Source organism: Protopterus annectens, chromosome 5.part0 (genome assembly GCF_019279795.1).
Source record: "Protopterus annectens isolate FY-2018-M chromosome 5.part0, PAN1.0, whole genome shotgun sequence".
Taxonomy (NCBI): Eukaryota; Metazoa; Chordata; order Ceratodontiformes; family Protopteridae; genus Protopterus; species Protopterus annectens.
In genome coordinates, this window is record NC_056735.1 from 1,194,824,848 (window position 1) to 1,194,846,339 (window position 21,492).

Sequence of the window (21,492 nt, forward strand, 5' to 3'; positions counted from 1 at the left end):
AGCCAGGAAGGCCAGTGTTGGTGATTGTAGAAATTAGTCAACAAGGTCAAAGGCTGTTGTTGTTGTGTCTTTTGGCTTTTCCCGGTTAGGGGTCGCCACAGCGGAACTCCGGTCCGCTAATGATTGGCAGTAGATTTTTACATGCCGAGTTGTCGGCCCTGACGCACAACCTTCAACGAAAGTATGCCCATTCATGCATGTCTCCACACAGAAGACGCTCTAGCTGAGAATCGAACAGGACAACGTCTTACTGTGAGGTGACAACGCTACCGCAGCACCACCACCGCAGTATAACAAGGTCAAAGGCTGTAAGTCTGTGAATACTGCTGCAGTGGTGTCCATTTGTCTGTACTTTAGTATTGCTCTTCAGTAGCAGTGTATGAAGCAATGAATGTTGAGCACAGTAAGAATTCTGTTAAATTGGATGTGGGGGAGAAGCTGTTTGAAAATTGATTTTCAGGTATATTGCCTAGGGACTTTAACTATGAGTCGGAAGTATTTTGTAGTTTTTTTTTTTCATGGGGGTGGTGGGTCAGTTAAGGCAATTTTCCTGCTGGTTTGTTAATACATGATGCTAATTTATATAATAATTTGGGGGTGAAGAGTTGTCAGAATCATCTGAAATTGTGAGCAGTTTATGTACAGAATTCATCATGATATGGATAAGTTGGAATGTATTAGAGTATCTTTGGGTGGGTGAACTAAGTTAGAGAGGAAGGGTCAGAAGTATAGGTAGGCAGGATGAGGTGGGTAGCTGCCCTAGGCAGATGGTGTTGGTGGGGGCTCAAATGGTATATGCTGATAATTTGGTAGTGGATTCATTTTCCATACTGACATTTTTGAATGCTGGTACGGAAATATTGCTTTTGTGGTCAGGCCTAAAGCAAAGCACACATTTCAGTGCTTCATGTGTGGTATAACTTTACTACAGTTTTTCAATGGAGAAGCGTTTTTGCTTCTGAATTCAGAAGTGAGGAGTGCCACCTCAGGGATTATCACCAGATGCTGGGTGAAGATTGTGTAGTGTTGGGAGGAGAGGGAAAAGTTTAATAGTAGCAGCAAATGATTTTTTTTACATCACATGCTGTTTGAGTGATTGAGGCTAGAGTGTCACTGTTGTCTGGACTGATCATGCTTTTGCCTTTTAAAATATTTCCAGAACTGCTTTTAGGGTATCTAGAACATTGATTTTTCCTTGTTTTATGACTAGCTGATTTGGGTATCTTTAATATGATGTGTTTCAATTTTCATTTGAATTTCAGTGTTTTGGAATATTTTGAGACCGTTTTAATTTTTTTTTTTCAAGGATATAAAATGTAACGAAGGCTATAACTATAACATGAATTGGTTTAAAAATATCCATACTTATGAGGACATGATAAGATGAAGTATTCAAGTGTATGGATGGAACATTTGTTATGGCAAAGATAATACAACAATTGAGAAGTTGGAAGCTCTTTATGAATATAGATAATAAGATACAATGAAAATGTTTCTGTTCTCTTTATTTTTATATGCAGGTCAGATGTATATTTATCAACCGGAGGAGAAGTTGTGGACCATAACTTATAAAAGAGCTGAAGGAATTTATTTGGGGGTAAGAGGACAAGAATTAAGAGGGATAAATTGGTTCTCTCCATAAAGCTAGGTGATTTAGGATTACCTGATTTGAAGGGATACTTTATAGCTATGCAGTTAAGGCTATATAGATATATCTGTATGTCCATATCTATCTGTACATATTGTGTACACACACACACACACACACACACACACACACACACACACACACACACCCCTCTTTATATGTGTGTATGTAAGTGTGTGTGTGTATCTTCTTTCTTTTTCTTTCGCTGTTCCTGTTAGGGGTCGTCCCAGCGGATCATCTGTTTCTATTTCTTCCTGTCCTCTGCATCTTGCTCTGTCATACCAACCACCTGCATATGCTCTCTCACCACATCCATAAACCTTATCTTAGGCCTTCCTCTTTTCCTCTTACCTGGCAGCTCCATCCTTAGCGTCCTTTTCCCAATATACCCAGCATCCCTCCTCAGCGCATGTCCAAACCAACTCAGTCTTGCCTCTCTGGCTTTGTCTCTAAACCGTCCAGCCAGGGCTGATGCACTAATGTACTTATTCCTAATCCTGTCTACCCTCATCACACCCAGTGCAAATCTTAGCATCTTTAACTCTACCATGTCCAGCTCTGACTCCTGCCTTTTTTGTCAATGCCACTGTCTCTCCAACCCATGTAACATTGTAGGTCTCTCTACCCTCTTGTAGACCTTCCCTTTCACTCTTACTGGTACTCGTCTGTCGCAAAGCACTTCTGACACTCTTCTCCCACGCCACCCTGCCTGTACTCTCTTCTTCACCTCTCTGCTACACTTGCCATTACTCTGAACTGTTGATCCCAAGTATTTAAACTCATCCACCTTCGCCAATTCTACTCCCTGCATCCTCACCATTCCTCTATCCTCCGTCATTCACACACACACATTCTGTCTTAGTCCTGCTGACCTTCATTGCTCTCCTCTCTAGAGCATATCTCCACCTCTCCAGGGTCTCCTCAACCTGTTCCCTACTCTCACTACAGATCACAATATCATCTGCAAACATCATAGTCCACGGGGACTCTATCTCTGTCTCTCTCTAAAATATAGATGTATAGATGCACATGTGTACATAACATACATATTACAAGTAAAAGCTTATAAGTCAAAGTAGAAAGGCATGATAGTGAAACGGGGGTGGGGTGGGGTGGTAAAGAAGTAAGAAGAGAGTATGTAAATCCTTGGCGAGAATAACAACAACCATACAGAGTACTGCATTCGGAATGCAGCAGCAGGTTTTCTAAGAACATAGCCAACACAGGAATTGCAAGGAGGGGTATAGAAAATAGGCATAAAGGGGTGAAATGTACTGGAGAAAATTAGCCAAAGAACCAAGGTATCTGGAGCCAATAACTTTAGAGGGGAAAAGTAATAGAATAGTGTGAGGCCAAACAGACGTTTGAACTGCAGGTTAGAGACGGTCTTCCCTGGCAAGGATTGGTAACAGAAGATAGGTGAAGAAAAAGGGTCAGTGGATTTGCTAAATGAAAGACCAGCTCTGGTAGAGTCTGGCGGAGGCAGGAAAATGTGTGTTATATTATATGTTGCCTCTGTGAGCCATGCTACTTGGTACCCTGGTCACATGGGATTAAGCTTTTAAGTTGTTTTGTAGGGGGGTATATTTTGATAGGCAAAGGGTGATAAATGCAGTCAAAATTTGATCACTAGTCATTTAAGTATTGAGGTGCAAGAGTATATTGAAGATGCCCCTTGCCTTGCTTTTAGATTTTTTTTTTTTTTTTTTTTTTTGGAAACAAGTAATGATCTTTCACAAAGTTAAGGTCCTAGGCAGTCATTTCAGAAGAATTATTTATATTATCCAGAAGTGAAGTTGGTGGGTGTCATCTAATTGTAGCCTTGTCCAAAATGTGATATTGCTATAGAAACTGTTCTGCATGATCACATTTGTTTATGCTTCTGGCGTTTAGATTACCCATTTTGAAGGCTTTTTTAAATCTGATAATCTTGATTGTTGATATTGTTGGATGGACCTGTTTTTTTTTTTTCAATGTCTTCACTTTGTAGTACTCAAGTATAGTTAAGGGAAGCATAGACTATTAGTTCGAGTCTGGCAAGTATTTTCAGAATACTGTGGAGAGAGGAGTAATAATAGTGATAGGAATTAGTCCTAAGGTTGTCTATGTATCTTTATGTAGGAAAATGTCAGAATTGTTTTCCTTTTTTGTCATTGCTAAATGTTTTACAAAGTAGATGGAATGACATTTCCAAGGAAGTACATGGTTGGAAAAAAAAAATACCTAGTTTGAGTGGCTATCATGGAAGTAATGACAGTAAAGATAAAGAAAAGTATAGTGCAAGCAGGTATAGATTATGAAAAGAGTATGCAATTTGAACAGTGGCTTCATTTGACAGAATGATGCCTAAAGTCCTCAGAGAAAAAAAAAATTAAAGTAGTATCCTGTCCAGTCTGCACAATCGGAAAACATAAGCTTGATTCATAAGATGGCTGAGTCAGTAAATAAGTAGGTGTTGCCCTCAGATTCTGGAACTTCTGTATTGACTTTTGAAGGTGTTACTACTTTTTGCTAACTCCCATTGTTAGGGGCATAAAGTCAGTTGCTTGCGACAGATAAAATCCGTGTCTCTCTGAACACAAATGCCAACATCAACAAACACTTTCATTTGTAATGATAGATGAGATGTCAGCCTTTCAGAGGATAATTTGGCCGGTCAAGGAGACTGAACCATAGTTTTTTGCTGGACGAGAGTCATAATTTTTTCAATACTTAAAACTCTAATCACTGTCAGCATGCTGCCTGTAGTCAGTTATGAGAAATTAGCAGAAGATACTGTTCTCCCTTCATTTGAGAAGGCTATGGTACTGGCATCAATCCCTTTTGCTGAACGACAGTGGTCAGAATTCACACTGTATGCCCATGCTACCACCAATACATTATTTCTGACTATTAGGGCTCTTTCAGTCGTGTGAGGGTGGGGTTAAAGTCAGTGGGGGGGGGGGTGCCTCTAGCTTATAACTGCACTCGGTGGGGGTTCCTTGGATCAGGTGGACGTAGGCTTGGCCTTCATGATTGTGGGGGAAGATCATAGCCTCTCATTCGAGAACTGCTACACAGACTGCACTGGTGTTGGCTGCTACCATGGACACCCCTTCATCTCGCTCTATCGCTCGACCCTCTTATACTCCCTAGGACCAGCGCTAAGCCAGTCAGTAGTGTAGCTAGGTTGGGGAGAATGGATCAACTGCCCTGGGTACAACATGTTGGGGGCACAATTAGCTGATCCCGATCAGTCTTTAATGCATACTGGCTTTTAAAATGCATTTACAGTCGAACCTAAGCGCTGAAGCATTCCATGTGTGGTCTAAAGGTAGCAAGCAGTTTACTACAGTTTAAAAGATTACTTTTCTTTTCTTTTTTGTTAAACTTAATCCTGAGCATTGTAGCACTCTGTACAGAGTATAAACTGTAGCAGTTGCTATCTGCATTGTAATACAGTAGAGAGTCAGTTATCCAAACTAATTTGGGGCCTAGGGTAGTTTGGATAATCAAACATATAATTGAACCAGATAAAAAACTTCTAAAATCTTGTTTTTTTTTTGCATGCAGAAATACACTTTTCAAACATTCAGTGATTCCAGTGGACAATAAAGAATATTTTTCACACACAAGCTGGCTGCAAGCTCAAAAACATGCTCAAGCAAATGCATATAATGTTTACATATTCAGACTTTGATTTTTCATACCTGAAAACTTTGAAAGGTTGGTTCTGATAATTGACATTCGGATAATCGACTCTCTACTGTTAGGAGTTTGCTAGAGGGCTGGCCTTAGTTCATCTGGCTCCCTATGTGAAAAGACTCCATGGCACCTCCCTACACACACACACACACACACACACACACACACACACACTTTTTAAATGGGCAAGATTGCTCTATGATAACCGTGTACATTAAGTCAGAGATCTGTGGGCCGCAAGGCGCCAAAAAGTCATAGGGGTTTTAGACACTCTGATGTGCATTTCACGTTTTTTAAACAATCTTTTCATCCAGTGGCCTTACCTTGTTCTTCATCTTTTGTTTTTTTCCCCTGAATCCTTTTGACATGTCTCGGTTATCCAAGACTACATTGTAATAATTAAATTAATCTGATGGTTTAGGGGTCACTTTGCACACAGAAGCCATGGAGTTGTAGATTCTCACTTCAGAGTTTGTTTCCAACCATTTGATTAAATGACTGCCTAAACAAAGTCATCCATAAGGAAAGAAATTCAATCTGAATTTTTTATTTCAAGGAAGAAATGAGTTGTATCCAAGGCATAATGCCCAATGTTAACCAAATAGCAGTACACAAAAACAAATGCACATGGTGATACATAAACCATACCTGGAAATAGTACCTGCCCCCCCCAAGCCACTTTAAGAAAGGTAATCACCTTCTGTGTATCCCCACCTGGTGTTAAACCAGAACAGAAATTAAGGGACAAATGACTAAAGTCATATATTTCAAGTTGCTTCAACATAGTGTATATACAGCATGCCTCCTTATCCCTACATGCAAAAGACAACCACCTTCCGTGTACCCCTCTGACATCAGTCTTGGGCAAAACTGAAAAAACAGATCATATTTGCTGTCACACATTCATAAACATAATGATTCTTTACCCTCCTGCAAAAGATAATCTGTGTATGCATCTGATGTTTAATTGCGAGGAAGATGAAAACAATAATTACAGTAATTTTTCCAACTTGTTTTAGATGGTACATTGCTCTTGTGCAAGTTTAGTGAACTTCTGTGCACCTGTCTGAAATTTGTGAGGAAAGTTAGAGATAATGACCACACTGCTCCTAGCCCAACTCAAGTAGTGATCTCTGAAGAAAGTTAAAGAAGTAATGACATCATCCCCAGCTCCCTGAAGAACCTACATTGACTATCTCTGTACACCTCTGAGCAGGGCTGGTTTTAAACTGGATGGTGCTCGGGTCAGAGGTCACTACTAACTATGTGTCAAAATCAGCTTGTACAGTTTTGGTGTGGAAGTCACAAGGCCCAGAAGCTCGGAAGGTCTGGATGTTCTGCGGTGCATTTTATGCTTTATTTGTTTGGATGGAGTACTTAAACTGTCACAAAATTGTCAGTAACTTTCATCCAGACACCCCCACCCCCAACAGGCAGTTACAGTTACTTCTATGTATAATTTGGATATGTGTCTGTGATAGAAGAAGATAGCCATGTAAAGTAGTTTCCACAATAAGTTCCCATACATTAAAAGTATTTGAAGTTGCTTCACGTGTTTCGCATTTGTCCCGCCAAGCCAGAATAATGAGCAAGCAAAAGCAGGGAGATAGTCATTTTGTCTACAGACAGTCCCAACAATTATAGTTACTTTGCTGCATATTTTAGATGTCTGGTTAAGTAGTCCATTTTACTTCACATAAACTCCCACTAATCCTGAAAGCCAGATAGGAGCTGTTTAAACTGAGTAAAGAACAAGAGGTCAGTTACTTTCAACAGACAAGTTGTACCTCTCACTCAGCAATTATAGCTACTTCTGTGTGCACTTCAGACAGCTGTGATAAAAAATAACAGCCGTGTACTATATTTCAGCTCTGTGAGGTTCCACTCAGAGTAGCCACACATTTACTATTCTAAGTTGATTCACACAAATCATGTTAATTGCACATTAGTCCTGCAAAGTTAAAACTGAGAAAACTACAGGAGGGTCAGTTACTTTCTGCATACAGCTCCCACCCAACCCCTGCAATCATAGCTAAAAAAATTACAACTGTGTATTAAATTGCAGTTGTATTCTGTAGTAACAGTAGCCAGTCATAGGTGATTACTAGGCTAATGGCCCCAGGGGATGTTTTTACAACTAGCCATGCTTCCCAATGTAAGAATCTAACCCTGTACCTTGTGTCTATGAGGTAAACGGACCTTAACCATTAAGTCAACCCCCAACTCAGTAAGTATTTCAAGTTACTCCTCATAAGTCACAGTAATCAGCCAGATATTGATTATTTAAAGTAAGAAAACAATAAGGACAGTTACTTTCTGCAGTTAGCTTCCACCCTTACCCAGAAGTTAATAGCTACAAATGACGGCTATGTATGTTGTTTCAGCTTTGCTCCGTGGAATCAGTAGCTGCACATTAAAGTATTCCAAGTTGCTTCCCACAAATCACAGTAATCCAACAAAGTCAGAATAATGAGCAAAGAGCAGCAATCATATTTCCCCCAAACAGGCCAGTGTATGTTACTTGATATCACTTAGTTGACAGAACAGGTTTTCTGAGGAATAAGAAATATGGAACTTCAATGTCTGTTGTTTTTGATTGACTGTAATCTCAGTTATTCACCACAAAATTAAAAAAATTATGAGAAACCGGGTCAAGTATATTTGAAGTCTTGCATGTTCAAAATTGGGGATAGCTGAGAACTGATGGACAGTTGGTCAAAATATCTGGTTGTCTGCCAGTAAAAACCCGTACCTCATGCTATGACTAATAACAGCACTTTCTATTCCTGCCACAGATATTCACTCTACATGTTGGGTCAAATACTCAGCACAATCAAACTGAAATGACGCACATATCTTTTGCCACTGTAGAGCAAGAAAAGAAAGACAAAGACAAAAAAAAAAAAAAAAAGTATTCATACACAAAATTACAGCATTCTTTTTTTCAGTAAGTAAGCTCTGAAGGTGAAACTTTCCATTTCTGGTCACTGTTATGGACTGCCAGACTTTTTGGCCATTAACCACTCTGCTGTCTCCCATTTTCCTTGTGCTGTCTTCTGGCTTTATTTCTCTGATGGTCAGTCATTTAATAAAGTTGTAGTTTATTACTGTAAAATAAAAAAAGGACATACAGTGACTTGCTGTGGCAGTGCAAGTTAGAGAAAATTACTTATGAACAATAGTGAGTTCAAATTCGGTTTACTGTTAGAATCTTGAAGCCCACAATTTTGAAACTCATAATCCTGAGACTATCATATCGAAAGACCAAAACATTGACTACAACAATATCAAACTCCTACATTTGCCCCCACCCCGTGTTAACACTTATTTCTGGGTTCATACTTTTAGAGGAATTCGGTATTAGAGTTGGTTTTTTGATATTACTGATTCAGGATTATGAACTTCAAGATTATGATAGTAAACCATTAGTGTAAAGTAAGAAGGATATATATCGACTTATGGTGGCAGTGCAAGTTAGAGCAACTACTAACAGTTGTTGTGTCTTTTGGCTTTTTCCGGTTAGGGGTCGCCACAGCGGAACTCCGGTCCACTAATGATTGGTAGTTGATTTTTACGTGCCGAGTTACCAGCCCTAACGCACAACCTTCAACGAAGGTACGCCCATTCACGCATGTCTCCACGCAGAAGACGCTCTAGCTGAGAATCGAACCAGACAGCGTCTTACTGTGAGGCGACAACGCTACCGCAGCACCACCACCACGGTTTAGAGAAACTACTAACAGTACTGAGTTTAAATTTGGAGATACTGCCATGCATACTTTTCAACTTGTAGGCATTGAAAATCTGGACAAAAGCTCTTGTAATGTATGCACATTTGCCCCAAGATCTGGATGACTAGTTATCATGAAAAGTATATATGTAATATCATAACCCCTCCCACTGTCAGTAAGACTGAGACATAGCCACTCAGAAACATGTTTAAAAAAACAGAACCTGCAACAGTGTTGTATACTAGCTTTTGGATACATACTACAATAAATCAAAATTTGTTTGAATTTCAGAAATAGAAAAAGAAAAGGAATAAGTAAACAAATATCAAGGCACTGATGTGCATCTTTTTTAAATTATAAAACACTAGCCAGTGTGTTACCAAAGATGGCCATCGTCAGCAAATGTCACTACCACTTTGCATTCCACAAACAAAAAAAGCTCCCTGCTTGATTACCCATAGGCCAGCATACTGGAACCTGTATCAGTTCTTTATAAGTTGACTGAAAGGTGTTCTTCACTTTGCCTTATACACTGCTATACCATGCAGCAAATAAATGGTTAATAACTAGCACAAATCTGTCCCGTGACTGACTACCTACTATATGTTCAATGATAAATCAATCCACTTATAAATTTCCACCCAGAATACTCCTAAAAAAATCAGTGCTGAAAAGAATTCCTCCAATACAATTCTAATACGTACAATGTGTCATACCTTTCTGCTGTCCAGAATTTTGCTGAACGTCCAAGATTTTGCCACATATTTTACTGTCCCTCATAATTTTAATTTTCTTCTAATTCACTGAGGATTACAGTCTATCAGTAATGCCAGATGTTCAAGTTTCATGCTTATTGTTTAGAAAAATGCACGTTGATACCTGTCCGCTTGTTCTGTTAACCCTTTTAAGTAAATATGAGTGATATGTAAAGGCTCTCACTGATTTTGGCCTTCCCTCCCCCCATTATTTTTGGCTTTGTCCAGAATTCTTGAGCAAAGAAGTTAATGGGTATGCAGTGCATTTAAGAATTCTATACGCAATCAAATTGAAAAGGATGACCTTAAACTTTCTGAAGAGGAAACACCATCAGCCACTCTATCTAATGACTGACAAAGTTATTTAGTAATAGAAGACTGCTGATTGTACATATGCATGGTGTACTGCATTTTAACAGACTTGTACAGTACTTCCCATTATGCATGCAGTGTAAGGTAAATGACATTAAGTATATATAAACACAACAGAGCTGAACTAAGGGAAGGAGAAAGAGCAGCTGTCCCAGGCATAAGCAGTCAGGGGCACAAACTGCATGGGATGGAAGTGCAGAAGCGGCATTGCGGATACAAGCATTCATTGGCGTTCATGCTGGCATTTAGCCCAGTCTAGGGAAGTGCTAAAGCTGTCAGTTTACCTCACAACTGCTCTAATTTACGTAATAGCTGACACTGCTTCTATACTGTAATTAAACAAACATCAACTCAGTGCAAGAACTCTGAACCAGCTGGGAGTTAACTGCGTAATAATTACACCAGCAACAAATTAGAGGGTAGATTTCAGGAGACCACTCTTATAAAACAGTTAATTGATCAGTTTTTCTTCATTGTGTAACAGAAGCTATATATCCTGAGTTGGTGAAAAATCTTTCCTTCATCCAATGAGTCCACTTTGAAAATATAAAAACCTCAGTAAATTATTTAATCTTGTTGGCAAGCTTAATTAAGGTCAAACTCCTTTTTCACCTTCCTTGGGTCATTCGTCTAACCATCCCATCTCCATTAAGTTTTGTTTTTTGTTTTTTTTTTCTTATCAAGCAACCATACACATTTAAATAGTTACTATTTAATTTACAGTTTTCTGACATTTCTGAAATATTTAACAAAGAAACTTGTTAAAAATTGTCTTGCGTTTAGTGCTGTACAAAAAGTTGTGTCATCCCCATTATTCAAAAAAAAAAAGCATATATATTTTTCATCATACCTCACTTTCTTGCAAAAATGAAGAAATTCAGTAAAAAAGTAATCAATTATTGCAGGCTTTTCCTTAAACGTAGTTGTGAATCTGCAATCATCAGACTCTGAAAACCTGAATTGATCTCAGCTGCTTTTTTTTTTTTACTTTTGCTCCCAAAAAGACAGCCGCTGTGTGGACTAAACCAAGTTGAAAACTGTTGTGGGGAAGACAGCAGAATCACCAACAGCCTGTTTTAAGGTTACATCTCTGCAAGTCATCAGTGAATTCCCAAGCTGAAGAACACCATGGCAATGTGACTGCACTGCAAGAAATTAAGGAAAGTCATACACAAAGCAGTTTAATACAAAATCAGGAAAGTATTGAAAATCTGGACAGCTGAGACAGCTGAGTTTGGGACAGAGAAATCACAGTCTTACTGCGTGCAAGCAGATTTAAAAATGTAACACGTAACTTAACTTATATTTATCATGGTTTACAGCAAGAAACTGGATTATACACCCTCTCAATGCGATTATATAGTCTGGTCTTTCCTTTTGTAAGCAAAAGTATATTAATAAGTATAGAAAAGTGTGTTTAACTGTAGACTGTGTAAGGAAGCTTCACAAGCTACACTTTGACAGTGGCTCTGATTTTATCACTGCAACAGAAGAGCTTCATGTCTTAAAAAAAAAAAAAAAAAAAAAAAAAAAAAAAAAAAAAAAATAAACTAAATTGGAAAAAAAAAAGGGCAGAACTGAGACTTACATCTTCTAATCAAGTCCCTTCACTTATTCTCTGTATTTGCTATGGAACTATAAAAGATGTTCATCGTTTCCCTGTAGTAATACTGTTCACTCATCAGAAACTTACTAGTTTATAACAAAATGTGGGAGTACTGCAAAATCTCAACAGCTGTATAACAGATACAGCATAAGAATCCATTGCCCAGTGCTCACTAAAAATGTCTTCAGAAACAGTTAAACATTTACAGCATTCTGGTTTGGAACAAGTTTGGCTCACAATCTGTTACTACCAGTTAGTTGCCAGCTGACTTGGAGCTCCAGTCGCATTGCCCAACATAGTTTGATGAAAAAAAAAACTCATGTCTTCAAAATCATTTTATTACTTGGTGAATCAGAAACTTGTGTGTAGTGGCAAATCAAGCCTGAAAATTGGAATGTACCACAAAATTGTTACAGTTGGGAGGTATGCACACAACTGGACTCCAATATTCTGTCTTTCTGTCTCTCATACTGCTGTCTACCTGTCATCCGTTTCATATTTTGCTGCAAATCTTGTAACTCATTGGCTGAACCCTACCATTTGACACTAATGCATAATTGCCACATGCATGGAAGTCATATTTTAAAGGGGCCACGCTGGTATACCATGAGATTGTGACTGCAAGTAACTGAAGGCAAAAAAAAGCTTGTAATACCTCTTTGAGAGGTGGTCTTCCTCCCTAGGCAGCTGCACCTGCTGCCCCTTCAAATAGGGATGCTTTTCAAGATGTATTTGTTTGTTTTCTTAAAGAAATTAGGTTCTTTACCAGTAGACTTCCGCGGTGGTGCAGCAGTAGCGTTGTTGCCTCACAGCAAGAGGTTCTCCCGTTCGATTCTCGGCTGGAGTGCGGGGAGTGCCTTCTGTGTGGAGTCTGCATGTCCTCCCTGCGGTTGGGTGGGCGTTCGAAAGACATGTGTAAATGGGCGTGCCTTCGGTGAAGGTTGAACGTCGAGCTGGCACCTCGGCGTTTGTGAAAATCTACTGCCAATCATTAGAGGACCGGAGTTCCGCTGTGGCGACCCCTAACCGAGAAAAGCCAAAAGACAACAACAACCAGTATGTATGCCTTCTGTGTGGAGTCTGCATGTCCTCCCTGCGGTTGGGTGGGCGTTCCAAAGACATGTGTAAATGGGCGTGCCTTCGTTGAAGGTTGAAGGTCCAGCTGGCACCTCGCCGTTCCTGAAAAAAATCTACTGCCAATCATTAGCGGACCGGAGTTCCACTGTGGCGACCCCTAACCGGGAAAAGCCGAAAGACAAACAACAACCAGTATGTATGTATGTATTTATTTTCTTAAAGTAAAGCGCTGCCACCACAGCAGCAAGATCAGCACCCTAGGTGACTGCCTAGTTGGCATATGCGTAAGGCTGGCAATGTGCTACAATTGAAAAGAGAGCAGATGTTTTTTATTTTATTTATTTATTTTTGAACTAAAACCTGAGCACTGCCACACTCCGTACAGGGAATAAAGTTTTTTTTACTGAAATAATGAAATAATGAGACAAATGATGGTTAGGGGCTGGGGCAGGAGGGATGAGGAGATAGAGTATCTGGCCACCTAGTTGGTGTGCCAGAATAAGGAGCAGATTTTTTTTCTCTTGTTCTTGAAGAGCTAGAGAGTTTTGGGGGTGCAGATTAGGTACAATCTGCAAGGAAGCCAGCCATTTGGCATCCTGCAGAAGTATGTTTTTTTTTCTTCTTCTTCTTCACTTGAAGAAACGAGGGTAGAGGGCACTAGTTATTGGTGTTCTCATATATACTGGTAGTCACAGGACCAATCCTCTAACTATTCAAATTACCCACTGTGAGGTTCTGAAGAAGAGGACGTGCAAGAGGAGATGCATTTACTCACCAGATGAGTCTGTCACTTTGGATCCTTACTTGGAAGGTAAAGAAGGATCCCCAATCCCCTCCCGAAAACTTCATCTTTGAGGTTGTGTTAGCAGTGTGTCAGAGGAGAAATTGCCCCACAAATCAGGCCATATTTTGAGGCATCTGTTTTGGCATCCCTGTGCTTCTTGAGTGTTTCTCTGATCAACCACCCGATTGATCTTGCCACCAGGAGAGCATGGCAAGAAACCTGACTCTTCTGAAAGTGTTTTGTGGAAATCTGACAAAATTCTCTGGCGTTATTGTATCACCCATATCTGGTTTGTCTCTGCATTCTCATTGCCATCAGTTAAGCTGTTACACTTAGATTTCTGCTGTTGTTCTACTGCAAAGTTGACTAAACTGTTCTTGCAAATAATTTATCATACTCCATGGGCTTGTGTCATTAGTAGCATGCTTTTCACTGGTTACAGCTTTCATAGGTATAGTAGTGTTACCATTAGCAGTGTAAAATCTAGCATTATGACTCATTTTCCCATATTTAAAGCACAATACATCTACAGTTGATTGGTTTGTTAGCATAGTTTGAGACCGGCTTTTGTTATAGGTGTAGTTTGTACAGTTTTAAAGATAGTTTCATAGCATAATAATCTGTGAACAGGAAAGTATCCTTAGGGTCAGTTTGCAACACCTACTTAAGTGAAGAAGCAGTCAAAGCACTCTTTATCGATGGCTAACATTTTCTGTCATTTTACTTTTAGCATGTTAATCCTCAGGCTCCAGTTATAATTTAAATGTGTGTTTTAAATCAAATAACTCTGAATTTACTGTTTTGTTAGGAGAAATTGTCTAGCTGTGTAACTTGTGAACGTGTGCATCAGCAGTAACACCATTCTTGGCTGTAGACCTAATATACAGTCCCTTCCATGACTCTGAAGGCTTTTAATGACTTACCAATTAACTGGGCTAAGAGAATTCTAGCTTAGTGACTACATTCCCATCCATGCTGGTGGGCACACTGATAAAAGGCTATCTCCTACTCCTCAGAGTTCCTCATCTGTGGATGTTTCATCGCTAGATATGATCTTTGACATTGTCACAGCTTTTAACTACCACTGTCCCCTTTGCTACAGCAGCAAAGGTCTGTAGCAGTTGATGTCCTCCCTTATCACTTTTGTACTATACTTTACTTTTGTGATATCCTGCCAAGGATAGGTGAACGCCTGGCCAGCATATCTAAGCCTTTGCATCTTCTGGGCATTGTACATCAAACATTATGTCCTATGTGCAAGACATAAGGTACATATGTGATGTATGCATGCCTAATCCCCCGAACTGCTTTGTCACCAGTCCAGATGCTATTTGGTCTGTAAACCGTTCCACTATCGAGCCTTTTACTGATAAGTGCCTCATTGGGGTCTCTTCTTTTCTTTTTTCTACCTATTTTAAGTTTATATGCCATCCAGGAAGGGAAAATGTTAATATGGGAGGCTGACTCCCTGTAAAATATGCACAAACAGTGCTTTTTTTTGTTTGGGTGCTACCTACGATTATACACAGTGTGAGATCTGTTGGATGCTTGTTACTAAGACACGCTGCACTGTTTGTCATCTCATTCCATTTACTTGGAGAACCAGTGATTGAAGCATTTGGCTCAGGGTGTCATGACCAAGTCCGTCCACCCTAACATTCAGCCGCTGTTTAAAAAGAAAGCCAAAAAGGCGTAAACTAATCCTGTTGCTGTCCGGCCTCCTCCAGATGTCTCCATTGGGTTGGTTGAAGACACTGAGGACCATGGCTGCTGTCCTCTCCCCTTGCCTTGACCCAGTTAGGGCTGACATGGAGCTGCCTACCTGCATGTCTGCTGAGGCTGTGCCTACATCTGGTACAGATGTGGAGTGAGAACCATGGCTGATTTTTTTTTCCTGAGATACCTAGGGAAATCCCCCAAATACTTGTTAGAAAAGAGGTGCCTGGTACCCTCATTGAATCTAGGCAGGGGTCTGAACCTCCTAGATTTGTTAATGCTGATGTTCTTTTAAAAAGGAAGCAGAAGCTAAGCTTGTGGCCAAGGATCCACGCAAAGAATGGCAGGATTTTACTCCGTGGCTTTTCAGTGCTGTTATGACTGTTAACCTCCCCCCCAGATTATCTATTCCTGCTTCTGCTCCTTGGTCTTCTACTCCTTCCAAATGCCCCAGAGATTCTGATTTCTCTGAGGAGTTGGACTCTGGTGAGGAGTCCTTGGCTTACTCCTGTCATATCCATTCCCCCCTTGCCAAATAGATTTTTCTCTGCCTTCTGCAGTCCCTTCAGTGGTGGCTGCCCTAATGGGTACTTTCACTGCAGCTTCTCTGGCCTGTGACTCAACCTCCTGCCCTTAAGAAACTAGACAGATTTTATAAAGTTCCTGAAGCTCAACAAAAGCCCTCTTTTTCTGATCGTGTTATTTGTGTAGCCACTGACAAACCAAGTTACTGTCTTCTAAACCTTTACCTCTGATAAGGACAGCCATGCCATGAGCAAGTATAGTAAAAACAAGTATAGTAAAAAAGTATATACTTCTGTTACCTTAGCGTTTAGAATTATTAATTACCAGACCCATATGACTAGGTATGTCCTGGTCTTTGTCTCTCAACTTAGGGGCATTCTGGCTGGTTTGCCTGACTCCGAGGGTAAGACTTCTGCCATTTTCCCTTTTGAGTTGTGCTTTTCAGGTGCCTCGTCATTCTATTAAATGTAACTGTGATGCTGACAATGCCTCATGTAGGGCAGCTGCATCTGGATCTATTGTGAGGAGGTGTTCTTGTTTATGCCTCCTGGCTTTGCCTGAAGCTGTCAAGGCCAAATTATTGGATCTCTCTTAGACAACAAGAATCTCTTTGGCACTGCCACGATTGAATTATCTAAGACCCTTCAGGTAAGGGAAAAGTGAAGCAGGACTTAAATCTTTCTCTCTCTTCCTGTTCATAAGTTTCAGAGACATTATCCATCTAAGCCGTCTTTTGTTTGTGGGCAGTCTAAAGAACATTCTAGGGGCAAGTGGGCTTCTAGGAGAGCTTTTTTTTTTTTTCAGACTAGCCTTTTCAGGGTTCTAAGAGTCAAAAGCCTGCTTTCCATAATAAATCATCTTGTGTTTGACATTAAACTTCTCCTACCCATTGACCAGATTCCCTGTCCCTCAGGGTGACTCTTTCTTTTCCTGTTTGGCAGCAGATTACCACAGTTACTTGGGTATTTTCCATTATTCAACATGGTTATTTTATGCTTTTGAAGTCCCTTCCACCATTCCCAGGCCTTCCTTAGCCACCATCTCATGTGTTCCCTCATTTTCCTTTGGTTATGCAAGATCTGGTAGTAAAGGGATCCATCCAACCTGTCCCACTGTCTCAGCAGGAAACGTGTTTATTACAGGATCTCCTGGTTCCCATGAAGGAGAGATAGTGGAGGTCTATTATAGTCCTGTCTTTTCTCAACACCTTTCTCAGGGTTCTGTCTTTCAGGGTGTTATCCCTTCAGGCACTTCTACAAGCTTTTCTGGTATCCCAAGATTTAAAGGACGCTTACCTACACATTCCTATTCATACTCTTCAGGAAATGTTTGTGTTTCGCTTTTTATTCCTGCCAGTTTTCTGCTTTGCTGTTTCGTCTTTCTACACCTCCAAGGGTCTTTCCCAAATGTCTGGTCCCTGTGGTAGTCTTCTGCAGAGTTCAGGGAATTCAGATATTTCCTTATTTGGGCGACCTTTTGATTCAACCCCACCCTCTCAGAAGCTCTTGATCATGATCTACACTTTACTGTGCTGCTTTTGCTCAGTGTTGGATTTGCACTCAATCTCAAGATGTCTGTGTTGATTCCCTTTCAGGATCATGTGTTTCTGGGTTGCAGGATTCAGACCATTCCATTACTGGCTTGCGTCCCTCCTCCCAAGGTCCTCTCTTTGTCTATTTCCAAGCTCTGCAGTATGTGGCATCCTGCATTCCCGTGATTCCCTTGGCCAAACTCCACATGAGGAAATTTCAGTGCTGTCTGAAGACTGGCTCCAGCACTGCTACCCTCTGGAGTATCTGGTTCCTCTCTTGCATTGTTTCAGGCTTGAACTCCACTCCACTGGTGAATTCAGCAGATATCCCTGACCCCGGATCTATCTTTTTTTTCAGGTTCCTTTCCCTATTCAGGAGCTGATGTCTCTGTTCACAGCTGGGGAGCCTCCTCCAAACAGCCTAAAAGTCCAGGTTCATTGGTCCCATAAACAACTGGCAGACCATATCAACATCAAGAAGATGAGGGCTCTACTTCTAGCTCTCCAAACTTTTCACTTTCTTTGGGTTCAAGGCCCTTTAAAGGTTTTAAGAGACAGTAGTACTGTCATGTGGTACATCAGCAAGCTAGGGGGTACCAAATCTTACCGTCTTTGCAGGCTGGCTGTTCAGGCTTGGGATTTTGCAGTCTGATGTCACTTGGTTCTTCAGGTGGTCTACATTCCTTCAGAGGACAATTGGTGGCAGACTCCCTGAGCAGGTCCAGGACAGATTCTCATGACTGGATGCTTCACAGTAAGGTGTTTCTGGACATTGTACATTAGTTGGGTACTCCTCAGGTAGACCCTTTTTGCCTCCCCTTTGAACAGACCGCATCCACAGTTTGATTAGAGTTTCAAATCCTCTGGCTTGGAAAGTGGATGCAGTTTTTTTTTTTTTTTTTTGGAAGGGGATGTTGCTGTATGCCAGTCTCCCTCTTCCTGTACTACCTGCACAAGATCAAGTGGGAGATACCCAAAATCTTGCTGGCGATTCCATTTTGGCCCAGACAACACTGTTTTTCCCTTCTGTTTCATCTGGCCAGTGGCAGTCGTCGCAAGTTACCTCATCTGATGGATCTTCTCATGCAAGACAGTGAAAGTGTCGTTCACCTTGCTTGGCCACCATTCAACTGACCCTTTGGGAATAGGGCTTTGATTTATTTTAAGAAGCAATATGCTGAGGATGGGCTTTGGGTTTTGCAGGAGGCCAGAAAACCCACTACTTGAAAACATGTGCCTAAATAGAAGGGTTTTTGTATTTGGTGTTTCAAGCATGACCTTGTCCCTTTTTCTTTGGGGATTCTTACAGTCCTTTCTTATTTGAGTGAGTTACTTAATTCTAGCTTGGCATATTCATCTTTTAAAATTCATTTGTCAACCATTTACGCTTTTCTGCCTCTTGAGTTCAACTTTGGCGCTTTTCTGCCTCTGAGTTCAACTTTGGCTTCTAATTTTGAGGTCAAACAATTTTTAAAAGGCATCCTTCATATTCGGCCTCCAAGAAGGCCTACTCTTTCTTCTTTGAACCTTAATTTGTTCTTGAAAAATTGACCCAGTCTTCTTCTGAGCCTGCAGTTTCTTCTTCCGTACAGCATTGTACTTGGAAGAATGTATTGTTGGTGATTCTTGTTTCTGTCAAGAGGGTCTCTGAACTTAAGTACTCATGGCATTTTCACCATTTTTGGTAGGGTGTATCTTTCGTACCAGTCCTTCTTTCATGCCCAAGGTGGTTAATGATTTATCTTTGAATCAGTCCATTCATCATCCGTCTTTTTCCCTTTTCCAAGGAATTCTAATGAGAGGGTTTTTCACACTTTGGATTTAAATAGAAAGCTCAAATGTCCTTCTATTCCAGTGTTGCAGTGTTCTACTAGTGAGTTTACCCTTCTTCCGATCAGCTTGTCCGGCCAGGTTTCCAAAGCTTTTTCAGTCCCTCATGGTGTGTCAGACATCTGACGTGGAGGCAGGCATGTGGGTCATAAAGGTGACATCTGCACACACCAGGCCTCAGAAGCTTTCAGCCAGCAACCATATGCCAAGTGTTCCTGCTACTCACAGACATCAGATCTGTTTCTCATTTAAGAGAAGTACCCCGTTGGGGCTTTTTCTTAAGTCCTGTTGTAGTATTTATAGTCTCTTCATGTCCACTAAGAGTAAGTGCAACTGTGGTCGTCAGATTCACCATAAACACACCCATGACCACTGTTTCTTTTGCTTGGGTAGGGATCATGATTACAAAAACTGCTCAATCTGTAAATCGTCCGTCCCCAAGATACTTCCCTGCCACGTACAGGCTCTCGACTTACAACTTGAGAACCAGCGCCTAAGACAGATTGCTCTCGGTATGGAAGCTGCCATCGATGCCCCATCCGAACCACCAAGGAAGAGGGCCGAGTCCATGCGGCCTACTACTTCCACTGCACCTCCCTCTGCTGCTCCTCAACCTGTAGCTGCAGTCAGCTTGGCTGAGGACCCGGCTTCCGCCACAACAGATACAGTGGGTACCTTACAGGAGGCCACACAATCTAGAGTGGATGACATGTCTGGGGAGGATGTGCCTGCGCCTGCTCCAGATGCTGGGTAGGGGGGGGCCAGTACCTTCAATGGGTGCTTCAGACCTGGCCTTCGCTGTTTCAATGAATTCTTCCAGGCCTACTGCCAATCAGATGCCGGCTAGGCCTTGTAAGAAAAAACAAAAGACCAGACCTATTTCTCCAGCACCAGAGGCCTTACCTGATTGGCAAGCCTTTAGCCAGAGTCTCTACAATGCTTTTTTGGCCCTCAGGCCTTCCTCAGAGTTCATCCCTGTGGCTCCACCTCTTGTCAGCCCCAGGCCTTCTTTATCTGAAAGGACTGTGAGCCAAACTGCAGTGGAGGAGCTGTCCGACTCATCAGAGGATTCCCTGTCCTGCTCTTCGCAGATTTCATCCTGCCTGGGGTATGGATACCCTGAAGAAGCCTCTGCTGAGCCTGATTCCCCAGTGGAAGACCTTACCTTAGGGGACACTATTAACCTGATGAGAGAACACTTGTGGAATCCTCAGACATGTCTGAAGCACAGAAAAGATTTTATGATCTGATTCAGATGGAATCACCTAATCCGTCACCTATCCCACTTGTCTAGCCTGCCTTCCTGGATGCATTGCTGCGGCATCCATTAATCCAGATTCCCAACCACATGCTCCTCGAAGGGTGGATAGATTATACAGGGTCCCTGACTCAGATAAATTCCTATTCGAGTGCCCCCCAGCATACCCAGCCACTATATCCACTTCTACAGACAGGGCATCCAAACTCCTCCCTACTACCACTGTACTGCCTGAAGATAAGGACAGTAAAGCCATGAAGTGGTGGGGAAAAAAAGATTTGCACTTCTGCTACCCTAGGGCAACTGTGCAACTGGGACTCTCTATTATTAGCAGCCATTCAAGGGGTGATACCATCCGAACCAGCCCACGGGCGGTACCATCCGCACTGATCCAGTCTTCTGGGACTCTCTATTATTCATATTCTCCTACCCATCAAACCCTGGCTCCACACTCAGTGTCGTGGGCAGCCCCAAACAGCCCCCCCCCAAGTCCACACCGCATTCCTCCCACTCCCCCATCAGGTGTCATACCCACACATTTCTCTACACATACACTGATACCCTGGCATAGTAGGACTCTCTACCTGACTCCTCCACCTTCGTCTGTGCCTTTCTTTACTTACCTTTGGAGGCATGGATTCATAAGTTACACAAAGTCACTATACCTAATTTCTGGGTTGTCCCATCAGGGGCAAGCCCATCTGGGTGTTAATATTAGAATTATCACAGCATGACTCATTCGTCCTGGTTCCCCCATATTTTTAATTTTTTTTTGCTTTTGCACACAATCCCTTTTTGCACATGATCCCTTTTTCCACACGATCCCTATTAGTATGCACACGGCACCACAAGGCTATTACTGTCTGACCAATTTACCTTATGTAACTGCGATTGTAATGTTAATAAAAATGCACACAGCACCCTGCCTGTTTACACTTGACTACTGAAAAGGAACTGTTGTTAATTTAAATGGCC

General features: G+C 41.3%; 1 protein-coding gene across 1 annotated transcript in view; it reads left to right on the forward strand.

Annotated features, from left to right (window-relative positions):
* Positions 1-21,492, forward strand: part of LOC122802337 (ras GTPase-activating protein 2-like) — a 1,675,609-nt gene that overhangs the window by 152,288 nt on the left and 1,501,829 nt on the right. The gene's annotated exons all lie outside the window — the stretch shown is intronic.